The sequence below is a fragment of the Echinops telfairi genome, unplaced genomic scaffold (assembly GCF_000313985.2).
Source record: "Echinops telfairi isolate 266 unplaced genomic scaffold, ASM31398v2 ScPeMD7_1713;HRSCAF=2227, whole genome shotgun sequence".
Lineage (NCBI taxonomy): Eukaryota > Metazoa > Chordata > Mammalia > Afrosoricida > Tenrecidae > Echinops > Echinops telfairi.
Genome location: NW_022105611.1, coordinates 4,864,457 through 4,884,137, shown reverse-complemented (window position 1 = coordinate 4,884,137; position 19,681 = coordinate 4,864,457). Strand labels below are relative to the sequence as shown.

At 39.2% G+C, this 19,681-nt stretch overlaps 1 protein-coding gene across 1 annotated transcript in view; it reads right to left on the bottom strand.

The window, feature by feature from the left end:
- GRM5 (glutamate metabotropic receptor 5) overlaps positions 1 to 19,681 on the bottom strand; it is a 492,030-nt gene that overhangs the window by 261,745 nt on the left and 210,604 nt on the right. The gene's annotated exons all lie outside the window — the stretch shown is intronic.

Sequence of the window (19,681 nt, the reverse complement as noted above, 5' to 3'; positions counted from 1 at the left end):
ATCATTAATCCACTAAGGAAGCCCTGGTGGTATAGTGGCCATTCATTGGACTGCGATCTGCAAGGTCAGCAGTTCGAAATCACCAGCTGCTCCTTAGAAAAGACAGGGCTTTGTACTCTGGTAAAGAGTTACAGTTCTACCTTGTCCTATAGGGTTGCACATGAGATGGAATTGATTCTATGGCAGTGAGTTTGAATATATATAGATATTGAAATATGGTACTTTAATATTACTAGAGAATTCATTTATATGCTATAGAACTATAAAAAATGTACTACTTAATAAAGGAGTTTAAGGTATTTGAAGATATTTTGTCCATATATAAAAACCTAAAGATTTTATTGCATGGAAGGAAATATACGTTAATTCACATTTATCCTCTGGCCAGATTGGATTCTTTGTTTAATTAGCATGACATTGTGCTCTGTAAACTCATTTGTTTTTCTCTGGGTTTTCATGTCAGGTGTCATATTCGAGTATTTATAACATCCTATTGCAATGTAGGTGAAAGAAGAGTAAAATAGATTTTTAAAGTGTTGATTAATTCTCTCCTATGTCAATGTAGGAAGTATTACAAGACTTTTTGGAGGGGAAGAAAAACTGAGAGAAATCAACCAGAATGTAAAATCCTTAGAATGATACCAACATTTGGACTATTGCCTCTAAGCATTCACTTTTACAATCAATAACTAGAGCTTTCTTTTCGTTCCTGTGGTGGCAATCAGAGGGGTGAGTCCTACACAGAAGCTTATGATACGGTTGGCTTGGGGTGACCTGACAAATCTCACAGATATATTTGCTTGTAAACAGAGTCCATCCCATAATACTTTTGCTTCTCTAACAAAATCCCACAAGCAGAGCAGGCTGAAGAACACAAACATTATCTCACAGTCTCCAGGTATGCATGACACTGAATTGGGGGCATGGGAGGAGCCATGCCATCCCTGTCTGCTCTAGAGGAAGATCCCTTCTTGCCTCAAGAACCCCTTGGTGTCCCTAGGTTTGCAGATGCATCCTCATATGGCGAGTACTAATGTGTGACAGTTTCCCTGTCTGTTCTACGATTTAATGTGGAAGGAAGGACTTCCAATGGCTTTTGTACATGTTACAGCCAAGAACACCCTCTGGAACTGGTCAGCCATGTAACCCATGGGATTGCTGTGCTGGCGATGACTGCAGAGCCATGGGTTTTTGTTGTCGTTGTTGTTCTGCACTAAAGTCTCTGTAAAGAGATCACTTTATAAGATATGAAAGGGATCAGGACTCACTGGACTCTGGTATGACCTCATCTTCAAAGAAAAACATATTTTCTAAGCACGGTTATATTCACCACCATAAGGGTTAGGAATGTAAACATATTGGCGGGGTGGTGGTGGGGCACAATTTAATCCATAAAGACATCCTTAGATGTATCTGTGTGTCTGTATTTTACCTGAATACATCAATCATAAAGAAGTGGAGGTTTCTGTTTCATTATTCAAATTTGGGTCAGAATTAACAACACTCTCCAACAGACCTACAATGGTAATGTGATAGCCAAAGAAAGGGCTCTTTGGATGAGTTGCCGTGCACACACAGCCTTCAAACAGCAATGCCTGTTCGCACCAGAATGCCCATGCATCTGCTACCGAGATGATGATTTTATTGCAATGAGAAGAGGTTTTCAAGATTAGAGTGAGACAGTTCTGAGTTAAAGCTGTGGTGTAAAGAGGACACTTTAAAGGGGTTTTCATTGAACAACTAAATCAATATTTTGTCAGCGCAGACCATGTGTCTCACTCAATATACTTTGCTATTTGGGAAGAGGAAATAAAACCTGCAAGACATGACCTTAACTATAAAGTATATATGCTCATCTAAATGGTCTTTCTTAAAAATTAAAAGCTTCTTTGTCACTTTATACCATGCATACCTCACACATTCGTATACTCACATATCTAAGAACATGAATATGTACATTTTTAAAATCCACATTTAATAATATAAAAGCGGTTTCATAATTTGTATCACAATGTTTCCATTTCCTGATAATCTTTAGTGCTTGAATTTAGGGTTATATTTATGACATTCATTTTCATGGTCACACTGTATAGCCTTTTGTTCCAATTCTTTGTCCAAATGGTATAATACATGTTACAAAGCAATTCAAGTCTGAAAGAATTACTTATATCAGACCTAGCTGGAAGAAATAAAACAGAAAGAAATGGATGTAGGGAACATGGCAGAGCGGGATGGAGGGAGAGACGAAGGAAGGAAAGAAGGAAAGAAAAGGTTTCCAGGGAATGTATTTAAAATATACATTCATAGAATCAGAAGACAGTTTAAAGTTCACTTGTAAAAAACCCAACAGATTCACTGCCATTGAGTTGATTCCCACTCCCATGGCCCCTATAGGGCAGGAGGGTGGAACAGCCTGGAAGCATGCATTTGTTTTCCGGTTTTATGTGGTCTATCTTAATAAACCATCTCTGTGCATGGTCAACTATAATTCCCTTCTTACCTCGTTCTGGCCTCCACCCTAGGGATCCCCTGTGTTGGTTACATCAATGCTGCTTGAATTTATGCTTTTCTCCACAATATTGCTTCCAAGCTTTGATGAAGGCATTGTTTTCAGTTGTGATCCAGGCAGCTCAACTCATGGTGACATTATGTTTAACACAACAGAATGCTGACCAGGCACTGCATTGAATAATATTCCATTGTGACACATAAGGCCTTCAGGATTAACATTCATTAGTGAATCACTAGGCCTTTCTTACCAGTCTGTCGTTCATTTAAATGCAGCCCTTATACCTGTCCACCATGGGTGAGGCTGCCAGTATTTGAAATACCATTGGCATAGATTCCATTATAATAACAACAAGCAAATCACTATAGTGTAAGAAGTTGACAGACATGTGATGGTTAATCCATTAGAAATAACTAATCACTAGTATTAATAATTTAATATAAAAATGTTTACAGTTATATTCATTGAACCCTTAATTTTTTTATGGCCAGCTCTGTGATAGGTGTTTAACCTAGATATTATTCTATCTTTTCAACAATTCCATCATGCAGGTACTATTATTATTTCTCATTTTATAAGTGAATAAACAAAGGCTCAATATTATTATATGCATTGCCTGAGATAATTCCTCTAGCATGTGGATGAACTAGGCCTAGCCCGTGTTTCTGACCATTTGATTCTTTGTCAATGAGGTTATCAGAGTGGGTCCTTTAGCCAGTGGGAAAAAGAATTTATCAGTTAAACATGTCCCTATTGCAAAGGAAGGCTCAAGAGAGATGCTTTCTTGATTAAACAAAAAGAAACAACAACAAAAACAATTAGCCAATCTTCTGGATTGTTACTTATTTAATGAAATGTATTAGTAATTTGAAATGGACTACAATGAATTACTCAGAGAAAATGGGCTCAACTAATTGGTCCAGAAAATGATCTCAAGGATATAATTAAATTGCCTAGTGTACTATTACTGCGAGTATAAACACTATTACTGATCTTCAGGACTGCTTGAGTTTCCAGCGCAATTAAAAATACGTGGTGGAAAAGACAAGATCCATGAAAGCAAATTTGGCTCATGGACCCAGTCATGTGATCAGCTAATTAAAGTAAAGCAAGGTCAAATTTCAACTGTTTTTGAATTTTTTCCAGCATTTGGGCTTCTACAATATATTTTAATCCTTAGGAATCATCCAATTAAAAACTACCATCACCACTAAGGGTTTGCTTAGGGAAAGACAAGCTTATCTAAGCCCGGCTCCTAGGTTCTAATGTTTTGTTACCTAGAAATAAAGATGCTTAACAAACATATGTTGAATAAATGGATTGAATTTATATAAAAAGTGGCATTCTTTCCAAATTAATGAAAAGCAAAATTTAAGGAATCCACCAAGGGGTTTTCAAGAAGATTATGGAACATTTCTATTAACGTGCAATTCATTCTTCCACAGACTGTTTGAAATCCTTTCATATATGATCCTCATCACATTACTTAGGAGTTTAATCTATTCCATGTCAATGACAGAATATTGGGTCAGAAAAACAGAGATGTTTGATTGAATATTATTATTTCTTTGGAATTTTGTGAATACAGAAAACATAATGGAACAATTTTAAGTGAGGGACTATTTTCATGACTGATTTCTATTATATATGAGGCTATGAAAAAGAGCTCAATCTTATCTACCATGTCTTCTGCATTATATATCCCTTGTGCATAATCAATATACAATTTTAACTTAGAATTTTTATAATAGTATTAATTGAAATATCAGTAGTGTTAAGTTACATTCATTGTGTGTGTGTGCATGTGTTTCTCTCTTGCCAGAAATTACCTTTGTGAGGATGATGAAGCAATATTGTTTTTCAGGGAAGACAGAGAATAAATAAATAAAGTACTGTTGGGGTAACACAGTGGTTAAGTGCTCTTTTGACAACTGAAAAGTTTGAAATATTCTGGGTTCTCCTAGCTGTAACAACAAAAAGCCCAGTGTGGTGGAAGACAACTGAGTTTCAGGCTGCATGCATCCACATTCTCATCTTCACTTTTAAACGATCATTTACTGTGGGAATTTAAATTATGAGCAGTTTCATGAATTGTGGCTGTTAGGGAAAAAAATCGTAGCATTGTGAATGAGGGGAGTGCAGAGTGGGGACCCAGGGCTCATCTGGCGGAAATTGGACATCCCTTTGCAGAAGGGCTGTGGGGAGGAGACGAGCCAGTCAGAATGCAGTATAGCAACGATGAAACATACAGTTTTCCTCTAGTTCTTAAATGCTTCCTCCCCCCGCCCCCCACTATCATGATCCCAATTCTACCTTACATGTCCGGCTGTACCAGAGGATGTACACTGGCACAGATAGGAACTGGAAATACAGGGAATCTAAAAGAGATGAGCCCCTCAGGACCAGTGGTGAGAGTGGCTATATCGGAGGGTGGAGGGAGGTGAGGGAGAAGGGGGGAAGAGATGACAAGGTCTACATATGGCCTCCTCCCTGGGGGACGGACAGCAGAGAAGTGGGTGAGGGAGACGTCACATGGTGTAAGATATGATATAATAATTTATAAATTATCAAGGGTTCAGGGGGAGGGGCGAGCAGGGAGTGAGGAGAACAAATGAGGAGCTGATACCAAGGGCTGAAGTAGAAAGCAGGTGTTTTGAGAATGATGATGACAACATATGTACAAATGTGCTGGACACAAATGATGTATGTACGGATTGTGAAAAGAGTTGTATGAGTCCCTAATAAAATGATTTTTTAAAAAAAGAAAAAGAAAACAACTTAAAAAAACATCTTTTCTCTCTCGCTTTATTTACAATCTATAAATATGTATTCATCAATTAACTGATCAACTGATTGATAGATTTAGAGCCTATATGGATTCCAATAGAAATATCAGAGAACATAAAACCTGTCTATTTATAATGTTTAGCATGATCAAAAAGCTATAAATGGAGAATTGAACATATAAAATTAGAAAAATATGAAATATAGATTTCTGGTGAAAATCAAGATAATTTTGCTTAGATGCTGCCGGTTAGTCCTAACTAATATATATGCCGCCACTAACTTATAGATCACTGCTATCAAGTCAATACTGACTCATAGTGACCCTATAGGCAGGGTAGAAATGTATCTGTGGGTTTCTGATGTTTTAACTCTTTACAGGAGTTAAAAAAAACCAAAAAACTCTTTTTCTCCTGAGCAGTGGCTGGTGGTTTTGAACTGCTGACCTTGCAGGTCATAATCAGCATGTATAGAGCCTATCAAACCTTTGGTGTCCCATGGTGTTTGGAATATTATCCTCTCATCATCTTTTCCAGCAATTATAGCTACGACACGATGACAGATTGGATCGGGGTGCCCACATATCTGGTATATAAATCCCCTGTGGGCACCTGCATGCTCCTTCTGCCGCAGGTGCCGTTCAGTCACGGATTCCCTGTCCTTCCGTGTCTCTATCCCCTTTCCCATGTCTAATGAGTCCATAGCATAGATTTCCAGCTATAAACATCATGCCGGCTCTGCAACAGGTGATGCAATTTCAGAGATGGATAATTCAGACTCTCAATTCCTCTATGGAACCAATACTTGGGATAAAGAGGGACAACTTAGGTACAAGAAAGCAAAACAAAAATTATTATATTTGGATAAATATAGAAAAATTGTGTTATGAGGGCAACCAAAGCGCAAAGGTTCCAGATTTATAACCTTCCTCTGGTTAATTACCCTATCAAATATTGATTTTCAGTTTAGGAATCTTCCTCGCTAGTCTCTGTGCATTGGGTTAGACTCTTGCAAAAAATGGTGTGGATGCCAGTCTGACCTCCTCTGGTCACACAAAGGAGAAGGACAACCCATCTCCGCCCCAGCCCACGTGCTCCAAGGCAGATAGCAGACACGCCTCTGCCCTCCATCCTACTTTTACCCTGTTCTGAAACCGACCATCCCTGCCACAGCACTTTAGTCCTGTGTTGTGTTTACTAATTCGTTGTAATGCCCACGTAGAACTCATGCACAATACTCACAATTACGGAGGTTTCTTAGGGAAGTCAGGGCAGCCCTGTTGGACAGGGTAGAGCCATCCCTGTGGGTTTCTGAGTGGTAACTCTTTATGGAAGTAGCGAGACTGATCTATCTCCTGAGCAGCACTGTTGGCTTCAGACTGTTGAGGTTGAAGTTAGCAGGCCAGTGTCTAACCAACATGCCATCAGGGCTCTGCTGAGTGAGAATCAACTCAATGGCAGTGCGCTTGTTTCTTGTTTTTGTTTTTATGAGGGAAGCTCATGTGCCATCACATGTCAGGATCAGAAGATACTAAGGATACACTGTTTAGTCTTCAAAATGCCTCTGTTAAGCCAGGAACCAGGAGTCTTTTGTCCTTTGCCTGTAAGCATTGTGGTCCCTTTTCCTCTGCCTCCATGGGTCAGAAAGTTGCCTGCCATTCGACCTCACTGTCATGGGACATGGTCCAAGCAGAATGGCTCCTCTGCTCTGGTGCCTCCGGTCTCCCCGTGGGATGGCCTCTACAACTGTGGGCAGGGATCTCAGACATGCTCAGATCATGGCTCCTTTTCCTTGATGGTCCTGGAAATTCTCTCTTTTCCTGCTTCTGAGATGGCTCTCTTATACACAAAGGAATGGTGAAATGGAGCAATCCTTAGAGTTCTCTACACCTGATTCTCCACACTCTTCCACCCAATGATTTGGCGGAACTAATAATTAGGAAGACAAGCCATATTAAGAAATGTAATTCAGTACAACTATTTAGTTTGAATTCATTACCATTGCTATTATTCCATTCCCCACCCTGGATTAAAATTCTATACGGGCGTGTGTCAGCTCTAGTGGTGTAACAGGAGCCCAGGGGGTGTGGTGGTTACTAACTGGGCTGTGCTCTGCAGCGTTAGCAGCTCAACACCAGTGGCTCTGCCGGACAAAGATGAGGCTTTCTATTCGGATAAAGAGTCACAGACACGGAAACCTAGAGGGGCGGTTCTACCCTGCCCTGCAGGGTCACCTTGAGTCAGAACTGACTCAGTGGCAATGAGCTTGCTCTTGAGTTGTTTTCAGAAGACAGAGCACTATCTTCTCTGTGTCTGTGTCACCAATGTCTGGATTTGTTCTTCAAATGCCAATCGATGGTCAAGACCTGATTGGCGGAATGGGATTCTCATAAGATTTATTATGTGGTCCTAAAGATGCAGGAAGGGGCATTACTAAGAATACAAAGGATAATGTGTGATATTATAAAATATAGACATGGCCATTGGTTCAAATTCACAACATTTTTTTGATTGACAGAACAAGAATGCAAATTCAAAAGATAAGTATTAGTATGTTGGATACTTTGGGGGAACTAATATGGAAACATGAGAAATTCTTAACCTTTTTCAAGGTTAACTTGAGAATTTATGAGTCCTAGCCTAAAGGTATTGACTGTACAGCTATATGTATAAAAGAGTATATTGTCAAGTAAAATGAGCGTGCATTCACAAGTGAAATGTCCATGGGATAATATTAAGGAGCACCAAGTCATTAGATTAGATCACTGAAATCCCACAAGCATCAATTGAGCACACATAATAAACAAGATCAGTTCTGAATACTTAATGAAAAACAGAATGAGTGTGGTTGAGGGGAAGGGCAGATGAAAAGTCTAAAGTAACCTAAGTATTATATGTTCTAATAATTATGACATTTACAGGGCATTCTCTTTTGTCAGTAAGCTACATTATTTAAATGGCAAACAATCTCTTAAGCAATCTGTAGTGGGTAAGTGTGATCTGGAAGCCTAGAAATATATATGTTTTAAATGTGTTTAAAGGTATCAGACTAAGTTTGAAATAACTGTTTGGTATGGAATTCGAGGCTGGTTACTATTGTCACTTCATTATGATTCCACTTTTACATTATTAAATGCCCATGAAGGCTCTGGACAAAGAAAGTACTCCAAAGAAAATCATTTGCTTCTGACAAGCCTAATCCATAAGAGGATTTAGTATCTGAAAAAAGAGTCTGGAGGTGGAAATGGATGACTAATTCTGAAATACAGTCACCATCACTGCTTCCAGTAGCACTTTTCCCACGGTTTCCATTCATCCTAAATCTGCCCATCACACAAGGCTCACTTCAAATGACTCCTCCCCCACAAGGGCTTACCTAAGTACCCTGAGCAGAAGTAGCCTTGTCTTTCTTTGACGATATTCCTGAGCTTTCAGGATTTAGAACTAAAGGTTAAAAAAGTGAAGTGAAGGCTCAGTGGTTCTTCTTATGCAGTCACAATTATATGGAGAGAGTTTTTAAGAGTATGTTTACCATGTGAATTATCTCATTTAATGCCCACAGTTATTAGGAGGCCATTGGTCCTGGCATTCGACAGATGGCAATTGGAGACATGGTGTTGCCAGTCAGCGTGGTCCCTGAGGTGCTAAATCACAGGGAGACTATATACAGCAGAAGAAAGCACTGCCTGGTTCTGAGCCATCCTGATAGCACTCTTACGTTTGAGCCCGACATTACAGCCACTGTGTCCAGCCATCTCCTGGAGACTCTCCCTCTTTTCCCCTGACGTCCTTCTGACTTGACTCATTGTTCAGTTTTAACATACCGAGGAAATGAAAACAGCATGGCTCTGGTCATGTTTGCTCTTAACGTGTAATGAGGTCCTTAGTAGGAGATTTTCCCAGTGCAATACATCATACGAGATCTCGACTGCTGCATCCATAGAAGTGGATTGTGGATTCATGTAAAATGAAATCTTGACCCTTCAATCTTTTCTCCATTTATCACTGATGTTTACTATTTAATGCTGTTGAATAGTAATCCACACTGAAGACTGTAGACTTTGATATTCATCAGCAAATGCTTGCAGTTCTCTTTGCTTTTAACAAGCAAGATACGTCATCTGCATATGACAGGTTGTTAATTTGCCTTCCTCCAATCCTGATGTAACATGGTCTTTATGTATTCCACTCTTTGGGATTACTTTCTAGTATACAGTCACTGTCTCTATAGCTCTATCCATCCAGCGTTTCATAGACAGAACAACAGAGAAAAATAGAGGAAACAAAATGAACTACTGCCTTCCAGATGCTGGCAGCGCAATTCTCATCCCTGGTCTGCAGTCAGAGGGGGCTCACTGGAGTCTTAATGCATGTGTGGACCCTGAGAATAGACTTGGGGCCCCGGTGGTCATCTGTGGCCTTCGTCTTAATTGCATTCTATCAATTCTGGGAACTTTGTTTTTCACAAAGGTGTTCAGTAGAGTTTAGACTCTTTCCTTCAATACCATAAATTCTTGATTACAAGAGTGAAACAATAGCTTGACTGAGACTGTTTATCATGAAAGATACAGTCAGTGTAATTTATTCTTAAACCTATTATATCACTACTATACAAACATAACCATAACCATAACAGTAACAACAAAATTCTGTGGGGACACATCAGAGAAGAATTAGTAGGGGTTAAATATGAGCCTTGTCACTTGTCCTAAGATAGTTCTGCATGTATAGCAAATGTGTTAAAAAACTATTTTCCTAAAACTATTTATTTTTTTGTATTCAGTGTTGTCAAAGATGGGACAAAAATCCCTGGAGACTCTTATGCCCTTCTTCAAGATGTATTGGTAATAAACTATACAAATAAAATAAAAACGTATATGAGGTTGAACAGACCCCAACTCATCGACCCTGGTTCTGTAATGTAGAGCTACTTTCCATAGACTTTTCCATGGCTGTGATATTGTGCATCAGTTATGTAGTTATTCCATCCTTATGTTGAGTAAATAATCAGAGAAATTGGAATATATAAAGAACAAAGAGGAATTATGATTGGAGGAAGGCTTTTTAACAACTTTCTATATGCAGTTGCCTGGCTTGCTGAAAGTAAGGGGGACTTGACGCACATGCTGATGAAGGTCAAGGTTGCAACTTTTAATATGGATTGTAATTCAGTGTAAAGAAAACAAAAGTCGTCAGAACTGGACCAACAGTTAGCATCATGATAAATGGAGAAAAGATCACAATTGTCAGGATATTATCTGGCTTGAATCCGCAGTCAATGCTCATGGAAGCTGCAGTCAAGAAATCAAACAACACATTGCATTGGAAACTCATACTGCCCAAGATCTCTTTAAAGGATGTTATTTTGAGGACTAGGGTGCGCCTGACTCAAGCCATGGTATTTCCGATTGTCTCACCTGCATGTGAAAGTCCCACACTGAATAAGGAAGGCCACAGACGACCCGATGCATTTGAATCATGGTGCTGGTGAAGGATATTGAAAGTCTCTTGAGCTGCAAAAAGAACAAACAACCCTGCTGGGAAGAAGTATAGATAGATTGCTCCTTAGAAGCAAGGATGATAAGACTTTGGATGCGTTGTCAGGAAAGAACAGTCGCTGGGAAGGGATAGGTTGCTTACTGCAATAGCAGGGCAGTGAACCCGAGGGAGACCCTTGACTAAAGGATTCACACCGTGACACAAACGATGGGCTTGAGTATGACAACTGTGAGGGTGGCACAGGACAGGGCATTACGTGTCAGAACTAACTTGATAGTGCCCAACAACCACAACAAGGCTTTATTTTAAGGTAATTCTGGCTAGATTGAAACCTTTTTAGTGAATAGTTGAATCATTTGTGCTACCCAGGGATTTCAATAGGCATCAAAACTCTGCAAATATGTATGTCCTTTGAATCAATACTTTCAGTTTTAGAAATTGTACTTTTTAGAAATTTTACTCTAGATCTAATAAGAAAAGCATCCAGATACAGTCATCGTAGAATTTTCACGGAATTGTTGTTTACAGTAGTAAAAAATTAGAATAAATCTAAATTTCCATGTTTGACTTTCCAAATAATTTATGGTATTTCTATAAAAAGATGATTAAGCACATCAAAATGAATATTTAAATGTATATTCAAATAAAAGTATACATATTACTATGAGTATAATATGAATCAAATTATTAATCTATTTCATTTGAGGACAGTAAGGCCATGGCTAATTTTTATACATAACATATGATAAAATAGCACATAGAAATATGTACTAGTATATATTGAAGCTATCCCAATCAAAAAGTACTTAGGATCTTTAATGAAAAGAAGTTATGATTTCTGAGTTTTTCTTTGGACACAGATGGCCACTCATCTTGGATTTCTCTGCACCAAAGTTCGCTTTCTTGTACACCTAATGTCTAGACAATTCTAGGCTAGTAGAAGTCAAAATATCTTTTCATTCACATTTTATTCTTCCACCTAGAGAAATGAGAATGGTAGGAATAACTTAGACAATGCCTGGCTCAAACCAAGTGCTGAAAAACGCATGAAGCGCATATCCATAATTCCAGCTGAAATTTTCTGGGCTTTGGTCCCAGACTTCCTGGCAAACAACAGACTGCGGGCCAGTAGACAATGGGAATTAGAACCAACCTCTCAATGAAAAGAGAAACTGACATGACAAATGAGTTCTTAACTTGAAAGAAAATCTAAAAAACCGTTTCTGAAAACAGAGAATTTATACACATGTATGAGAAAAGTAAAAAACCTACAAAACACAAATCTCTCAAAGGAAACAACATTGAAACCAAAGGAAAGCAAATTTGACAAAATCACTCTAACTGGGATGTAATTTTTTTTCATTTAAAAATAAAAGTTTCCTAATTTCCAAGCTAGTATAATCTAATCTAAGACTCCTAAGCCATAACAATGCTGCTTTTAATTTTGTGTTTCTCTGGATAGAAAAAATACTATTGTCTGATCATTCCAGTCAGAATTATATAATACTTTTGTGGTTCTACAGCACTGTTTTTTACTCATTTCACTTTTAAAAACCTCTTATTACTTTAAAAACTATTATATTTCACTTCATTCTCTAACTCCCACATCAAACGGCATGTTCTTTAAGAATACGTCTCATATCCATTCACCTCAGTAGCTGAAGTGCCAACTATACTGTCCAAAATGCAACAGGAACTTAGAAATGTTTCAAAAACACACCGAGTTTTTGTTTTGTTTTTTCCTCTTGTGACTGAGGCAGTAGACAGGGACACCAGCATATGCTGAAAAGAGCCAGGTCTGATTGTTCACAGGCGAGAATTTCAGTCCCACTTCTATCAGTTCTTTGCTGTACGATTTTAAGCAATACCATTACGTTCCCAGAGCCTCGTTTTCCTTACCCAAGGAGCTTGCTTACTGGTTACACTTTGTGTTGCTAACCTCAAGGTCAAAAGTGGAATGATCTGTCACTTTCTACTCTTGTGAACTCTGTCTCCGAAATCCCCGGCCTTTAGGGTCTCTGAGTCAGCACAGACTGGGCGGCAGTGAGCTTGGTGATCCTGTTTTTGTTTTTAACTGAGTAAAATAACACCTGCTCTTTTACTCCTGACTTTTGCTGTGGGAATCATATGTGATACGTGGAAAGATCAAGCAAAAGTTTCAAGAGTAATTTGTTGTAGGAATAGAAAAGATGCATGCTGCTTTTGAAACAGTGGGTTTCCCCCATGGATCCAGCTTGAATTTCTGATGGCTCCTTGTTGATATATTACAATTGTTGTTGAATGATATTCTGCAGGATTTTATGTCCAGGTGCAGTCAATGACTTTCACATTGTGAGGTCACCTGTCTGTGGAATGGCTACGACTGGAGGTCTTTTCCAGTTAGTTGGCCGTGTAGCTGGTCTCAGATTCTCTTGGCAGAGCTGAGTGCTCCCAGTGTTGCTCAGGTTGCTGGAACATTTTAAGTGCTACGTTGTCAACTCTGGGATGTTTGTTTTCTAGTAATGCCTTTAATGTAGTTTGGACTTCTTCCTTCAGTGTCCCTGCTTCATGGTCATACGTCACCACTTAAAATGTCTGCCTGGCAACCGGTTCTTGTTGGCACGGTGACTGGGTACCCTTCCATTTCATGCTAGATATGCTATATGCTGCTGGCATTATTCTGTCCTGGGGTCCATCAATATTTCACCAGGAAACTTGGATCTTTTTGCTTCAGTTATTTCAGGGGGATGTATGCTGAGCATGAACTTCCTTTTTTGCTTTTTAAACTACAGATCTTTGTACATTTCCTTTTAATCATTTGTCTTCTTGAGCTGCCCTTTGAACTTCCACATTCAGCTCTTTCACTTGATCATTTCTTCCATGTTATTTGGCGATTCTATCATCAAGAGCAGGTTGCAGAGTGTCTTTGGACATCCTTGTTGGTCATTCTTTGCTATCTTCTTAGACTTCATGCTTCTTTCACGCCTGGTGTTCTTGATATCTTGACAGTTTGTCAGACTTTCTGGTATTAATGTTCAAAGCATCAAATCTATTCTTATGATATTCTCAAAGTCAGGAAGAATATATTAAAGTTATATTTTGGCTGTTTTGGACTTGTTTTAATTTTCTCCCACTTCAACCTGAAGCTACACATAAGCAACTAGTTGTCTGTTCCCTACTCATCCCCTGGCCCAGTTTTTATGCTGGTCTCAAGTTGCACCATCATCTTTCTATGTTGATGTCATCAGTTTGAAGTGTATAGTCACCGTTTTCATTGTTGGAAACATATATCAGCGATGAAGAAGTCATTCATCTTGCAAAATGTTATCATTAGACCTCCAGCTGTCTTTCTATCATCAAAGCCCTATGTTCAAACTACTATTATTTTCCCAATCTCAGTGTAAAGAAAACCAAAATCCTTACAACTGGACCAATAGAAAACAATTGAAGTTGTCAGGGATTTTGTCTAGTTTGAATCCACATTGTATGCCATGGAAACAGCAGTCAAGAGCTCAAATAACACATTGCATTGGGTAGATAAGTGTGTTGCACAAGACCTCTTTATAGTTTTGAAAAGCTAGGATGTTACTTTGAGGACTAAAGTGTGCTTGACCCAAGCCATAATATTTTCAGTTGCCTCATATGCATGTGAATGTTGGGCATTGGATAAGGGAGACTGGAGGAAAATCTCTACATATAAATGATGCTGTTGGTAAAGAATATTGAAAGTATCATAAACTACCAGGAGAACAAATAAATATGTCTTAGAAAAAATGCAGCTAGAAAGCTCTCAGAAGCAAGGAAGTCGACAGAGGGAAGAGGGGAAGGAAGGGGGAAAATGAGCTGATACCAAAGGCTCAAGTCGAAAGAAAATGTTTTGAGAATGAAGATGGCAACAAACATACAGATGTGCTTGACACAATGGATGTATGTGTGGATTGTGATGAGTTGTACTAGCCCCCAATAAAATGATTAATAAAAAAAAAAAAGATGGATTGACACAGTGGCTCAAATTAAGAACCGGGCAATGTTTCCTTCTGTTGCTTCCAACAATGACATTCCTTCCTCTTGGTTTCCAACATGCACATTCTAATCCCTAATAATTATCAATGCGTTTTGAATTTATGTTTGATAAGTTTCAGACTGGAGTTGGTTAAAATCTTCAATTTATCACTAGCGTTAGTCGCGAATGCTTAAATTTGAATAATAATTGCATTCACTGAATTTTCTTTTATGCCTATAGACATTATCCTATCACAAACAGCATTATACTTCAAGATACATCTTAAATGTTCTTTTTTTATAATTATGGAACATCATTTCTCTTGAATTTGCCATCCTAGGCTTATTTAACCATATAAGTGTTTGATTCAAAATGGCCAATGCTAGTCCACTTCAGCTCATTGAGGGCCAATATGTCAATATTTATACATCTCCTTTCAGTTTTGATAAAATTCCAATTTTGCTAGACTTATATTTCATTTCTTCCATGTTCTAATTATTAACAGATGTTTATAGCTGTTTCTTCTCATTTTGAGTCATGACTTAGCAGTAAATGAGGGTCCGGAAAGCTTTAGTCGGTCCACATTATTATGTCCAACTCCACTTTGAAATGACAACACTTCCTCAATCATATTTTGAGTGCCTTTGAACCTGAGGGGCTCATCTTCTGTTACTATATCAAAGAAAGTTCAGTTGCTCTTAAGTGTTCAGTGCCCACTGTGATCCATAATGGTTTCCTTGATGCACCCCTCTAACGTGGACAGTCTAGTCCTTCTTCATTGCAAGGGGGAGTGACTTTTTAGTGTGGCTTCTTCTACCTAAAGTCTCAAACTCCCACCAAAGGATCATTCTCTGCAAGGGTCTGGTAAGAAGGTGGGGAAGATACTGTTAGAATTCATCTGTGGGTCATTTTGAACAGGATCTCCTGTAGTGGCACCTTGCTGTGTGTAAAATGAGCCTTAGGAAAAGCAGGAGGGAGGGGATCTCAATACCAGCAAGAGCCAGGAGTGGAATGTATCCTCTAAAACCAAGATCCTTTCTCAGCGACCCTCCTAAATCTAGATGACAGCTAAACCATAAGAGGACCAGCAGCAGCAGATCCAGGAGCCACAGCATGGAATAGTGATGGACTTCCCAACCCACAGAGCAATTAAGATAAGTGCCTTTGTGCAGGAGACTGGCTTGTGAAGTGGGATGTCAATGAACACTTAATAGGGAAAGTTGCACCTGCTGAACCAGGGAAGAGCTGCCTAGTACCTTTGGATTGAGGCTTATTGCAGAGTGGTATGCCCCTTCAGGTATTTACTGGCAGACCTGAACTTGGAAACATATCCTGGTAAACAAATAGCCTGAATATTTCTCACTGGTATTACAATTTGTTAACTTCCTTAATAAGCTCTTGTGATAGGTAGGTTTATTGTGCCAACATGGCCAATGAACACATGTGGGATGAATTGAAGGGTGGAGAGATAAGTGGCGTGGTGAGCCTCGCCTTTCTTGTCTCTTGCTCTTTGATGATCAGACCAGTGTGCGGCTGCCTTAGCTTGTTCTCTGCCTCAATTTGCAAGCTACACTACCTGTGGGACACCTAACCCGTAGACTATGTTGCTGTAGTTTAAGGTTCCTTTAAGACCTGCTTCGCCACGCTACTGGAGTGTACACAGCTTGTGCTGGGGACTATCAGACCCTGTCATCTGGCTGACTGACGGTGACCTGCCTTGCTGTTTGCTGCCTGTGCCCGGATAGCCTGAATTGCTCTACAGAGGACTACCCGGCGGACCTCAAGACTTGAAGGGCTGCCAGTGTATTAGCTGTCTCATGGAAGTGAGTTGCACTGATCCATTTGCACTGCTTTATAGATTAATTAACTATTTATTTTTTATGTTTCACGTATATTATATATATGTATATATACATATATATACATATATACACATACACATACACATACATATAATCATTAGTGTCCTGGTTTTGTTTCTCTAGAGAACTCTGTCTAACATACTCTTTAATCATGAATTTTGTTGGTGAGTTCCTGGGTAGCCATTGTAATGGATATTAGAACCCAAAGAAGTAATATAGAGAACATTAATTAAGACATTACATCATAGTCTGCTCTTAATCTGGAAGCTCCACAGAAACCTCTTGGCCTTGGGCATCTTACTGCTCTTTGAAATACCAGGGCCCTCGCTTCCAGCCCATGGCATCAGGACAGCTACTACAGCACGACAAACTAGCAGTCACATTTTGAAGAAAATATCCTGATGAATCTAAATTCATCTCTTAAGTGGCATTGGCATTTTCTGGAGAACCACAGTAGATTAGCAGGAGGATAAGGGTGGAGGTGGGGTACATGAAGCAAAACCAATGATCGATAATTTTTAATATATCCACATTATATAAAAATTAGACAGAGAGTACATGTGATATTATGAATGCCCCAAGACTTTGGGGTCAGACATTCATAAGTTTGGATTTAAATTCTGGTCTTTGTGCTTTCAGGGAAAATTGTAACCTCTGTGATAAGAAAAAAGATTACATAAGCCATGTTCCTAAGGCAAAGATTTGGAGATGATGAATAGAAATTACACCATTTCTTGGTTGTTCTACCATAGTTTACGGGCCAGGAGCATTTCTAATCTTGCAGAAACCCTTGTCTTAGATGGCCAAGCAGGCACTGGTGTGGGGAAAGGAGACACACATGGATGTTTTAGATGAGTTCTAATCTTCCAGGAGACAGACTCTTTTCTTTGGCCTATGTTTCCTTATGTGCTAGTCTGGGTTCTTTAGAGAAACAAATCCACAGAAACTCATGTGTAATAGAGAGTTTTACATAAAGGTTAAGTGCGCATCAAGAAAACATCCCAAGCCAGTGCTGCCCAAGCCCACCAGTCCAACATTAACCCATATGACTAACACCAATCCACAAAGTCCTCCTGCATCTCACAAAACAGACACAATGATGCCAACTGCAGGAGGAAAGCCGAGGCAGTGAGCAGGTATTCATCTAAGCGTGGGCAGGGGTCTCTACATGGCTGCTCCAGCACCCAGGGTTGCATCTGGGTAGGTCCATGCGTCTTCTCCTCGGGGATGTCTTGCAGGAAGTGAGCCTTGCCAGCTAAAGTAGGGACCTGGCTGAGGCAGCTGCACCCTGGTCCAACCGTCAGAGAGCAAGAGACCTGAGAACTAGAAAGGTGAGGCTCACTGGGCCATTTATCTCTCTGCGCTTCAGTTAACCCCACATGTGTTTATCGGCCAGGTTGGCACAATAAACTAACTACCTCCTAAGCTATGTTGCTAAGGCAAAAATTTGGAGATGATAAATAGAGATTACACCTTTTCTTAGTTGTTCTACCATAGTTTATGGGCCAGGAACATTTCTAATCTTGCAGAAACCTTGTCTTGGATGGCCAAGCAGGCACTGGTGTGGGGAAAGGAGACACACATGGATGATTTAAATGAGGTCTAATCTTCCAGGAGACAGACTCTTTCTTTGATCTGTGTTTCCTTAATTTTATTCTTTATTATGACACTCGGTCAGAGCAAAGACCCAAAGCCCATCTATGGACAATGGGACATCCCTCGCAGAGGGGTCACAGCGAAGGGACGAGCCAATCAGGATCCAGTACAACACCGATGAAACACACATTACTTCTCTCGTCGCTGAGGTTTCCTCACCCCCACTATCATGACCCAGTACTGCCTTTCACCGTGGGCTAGACCGGAGCACGTACACAGACACAGGTAAGAGATGGAGCTCACAATACATGGAATCCAGGAACAGGAATGGGAGTAGCGATACCAGAAGGGTAGGGGGGAGGTGGGCAAGAGGAGGGAAAGAGGGGGAACCTTTTGCAATGATCAATACAGAACCACTCACACCCCAGTCCCACTTCTAGGGAGATGAACAACAGAAACCATGGGGGAACGGAGACAGCGATCAGTGCAAGATATGAAAATAATAAACATTTATCATTTATCAAGGGGCCACAAGGGTGATGGGGGGAAGGAAAAAAGAGGATCTGATACCAAGCACTCAATAGAAAGTAAATGTCTAGAAAATAATGATGACAACATATGTACAAATATGCTTGATACAACTGGTGTATGGATTGTTATAAGAGCTCCCAACAAATGATCTTTTACTTAAAAAAATGAACACTAAGAATGTAGGGGATTAAAAAAAAAAGAACAAGAAAAACATTTTTTCTGTGTTCAGAATGGACTTTAAGATAGCATATGTCCAGATTCTGCCTGACAAATCTATCTTCCTATATCTGCAAACCCAACCCAACCCACTCCCTCTAGTCAACTCTTATATCTACTTCGTACACAGTTCCCAACACTCCATACTTACAGATGATCCCATCTTTGTCCTGTGTAGCAGCTGGTGGGTTTGAGCCAACCACCTTTTCATTAGGAACCTAGCACCCACACAGCACCCATAGTTAGTGAAAATAGATGTACTATTAGTGTTTCAATTATATAAGATCCTGGGCAAAATCTTGAATATTTTTTTGTTTAATCCTTCAAAGTTGAAATAACATTTAGTATAATTAAACTTTTTCATATTTTATTATTTTCTAATTCATTAAACATGATAATCTAAAAATGATAGATTGATATGGTAAAAATTTGAAATATTCTGAAATAGATTATGTTAATGAGTAATGAATTATCTGTGGATCTTTATTAATATGTAGGAGTCTATGCCCATCCTCCTAAATTCTAATTCAGCAACTCTGCAGTGACAACTGGAAGGTAAACAATTATATTTCCAAGCAGATCTATTAATTTCTGTTCTATTTTGAAATTCTCATTTAGTATGAATTTATTAAATAAGTATGTGTGTTCTGTTTTATTCTAAATCCTGCAGGTGGAATATATAGGCTTTTTCAACATTAATTTA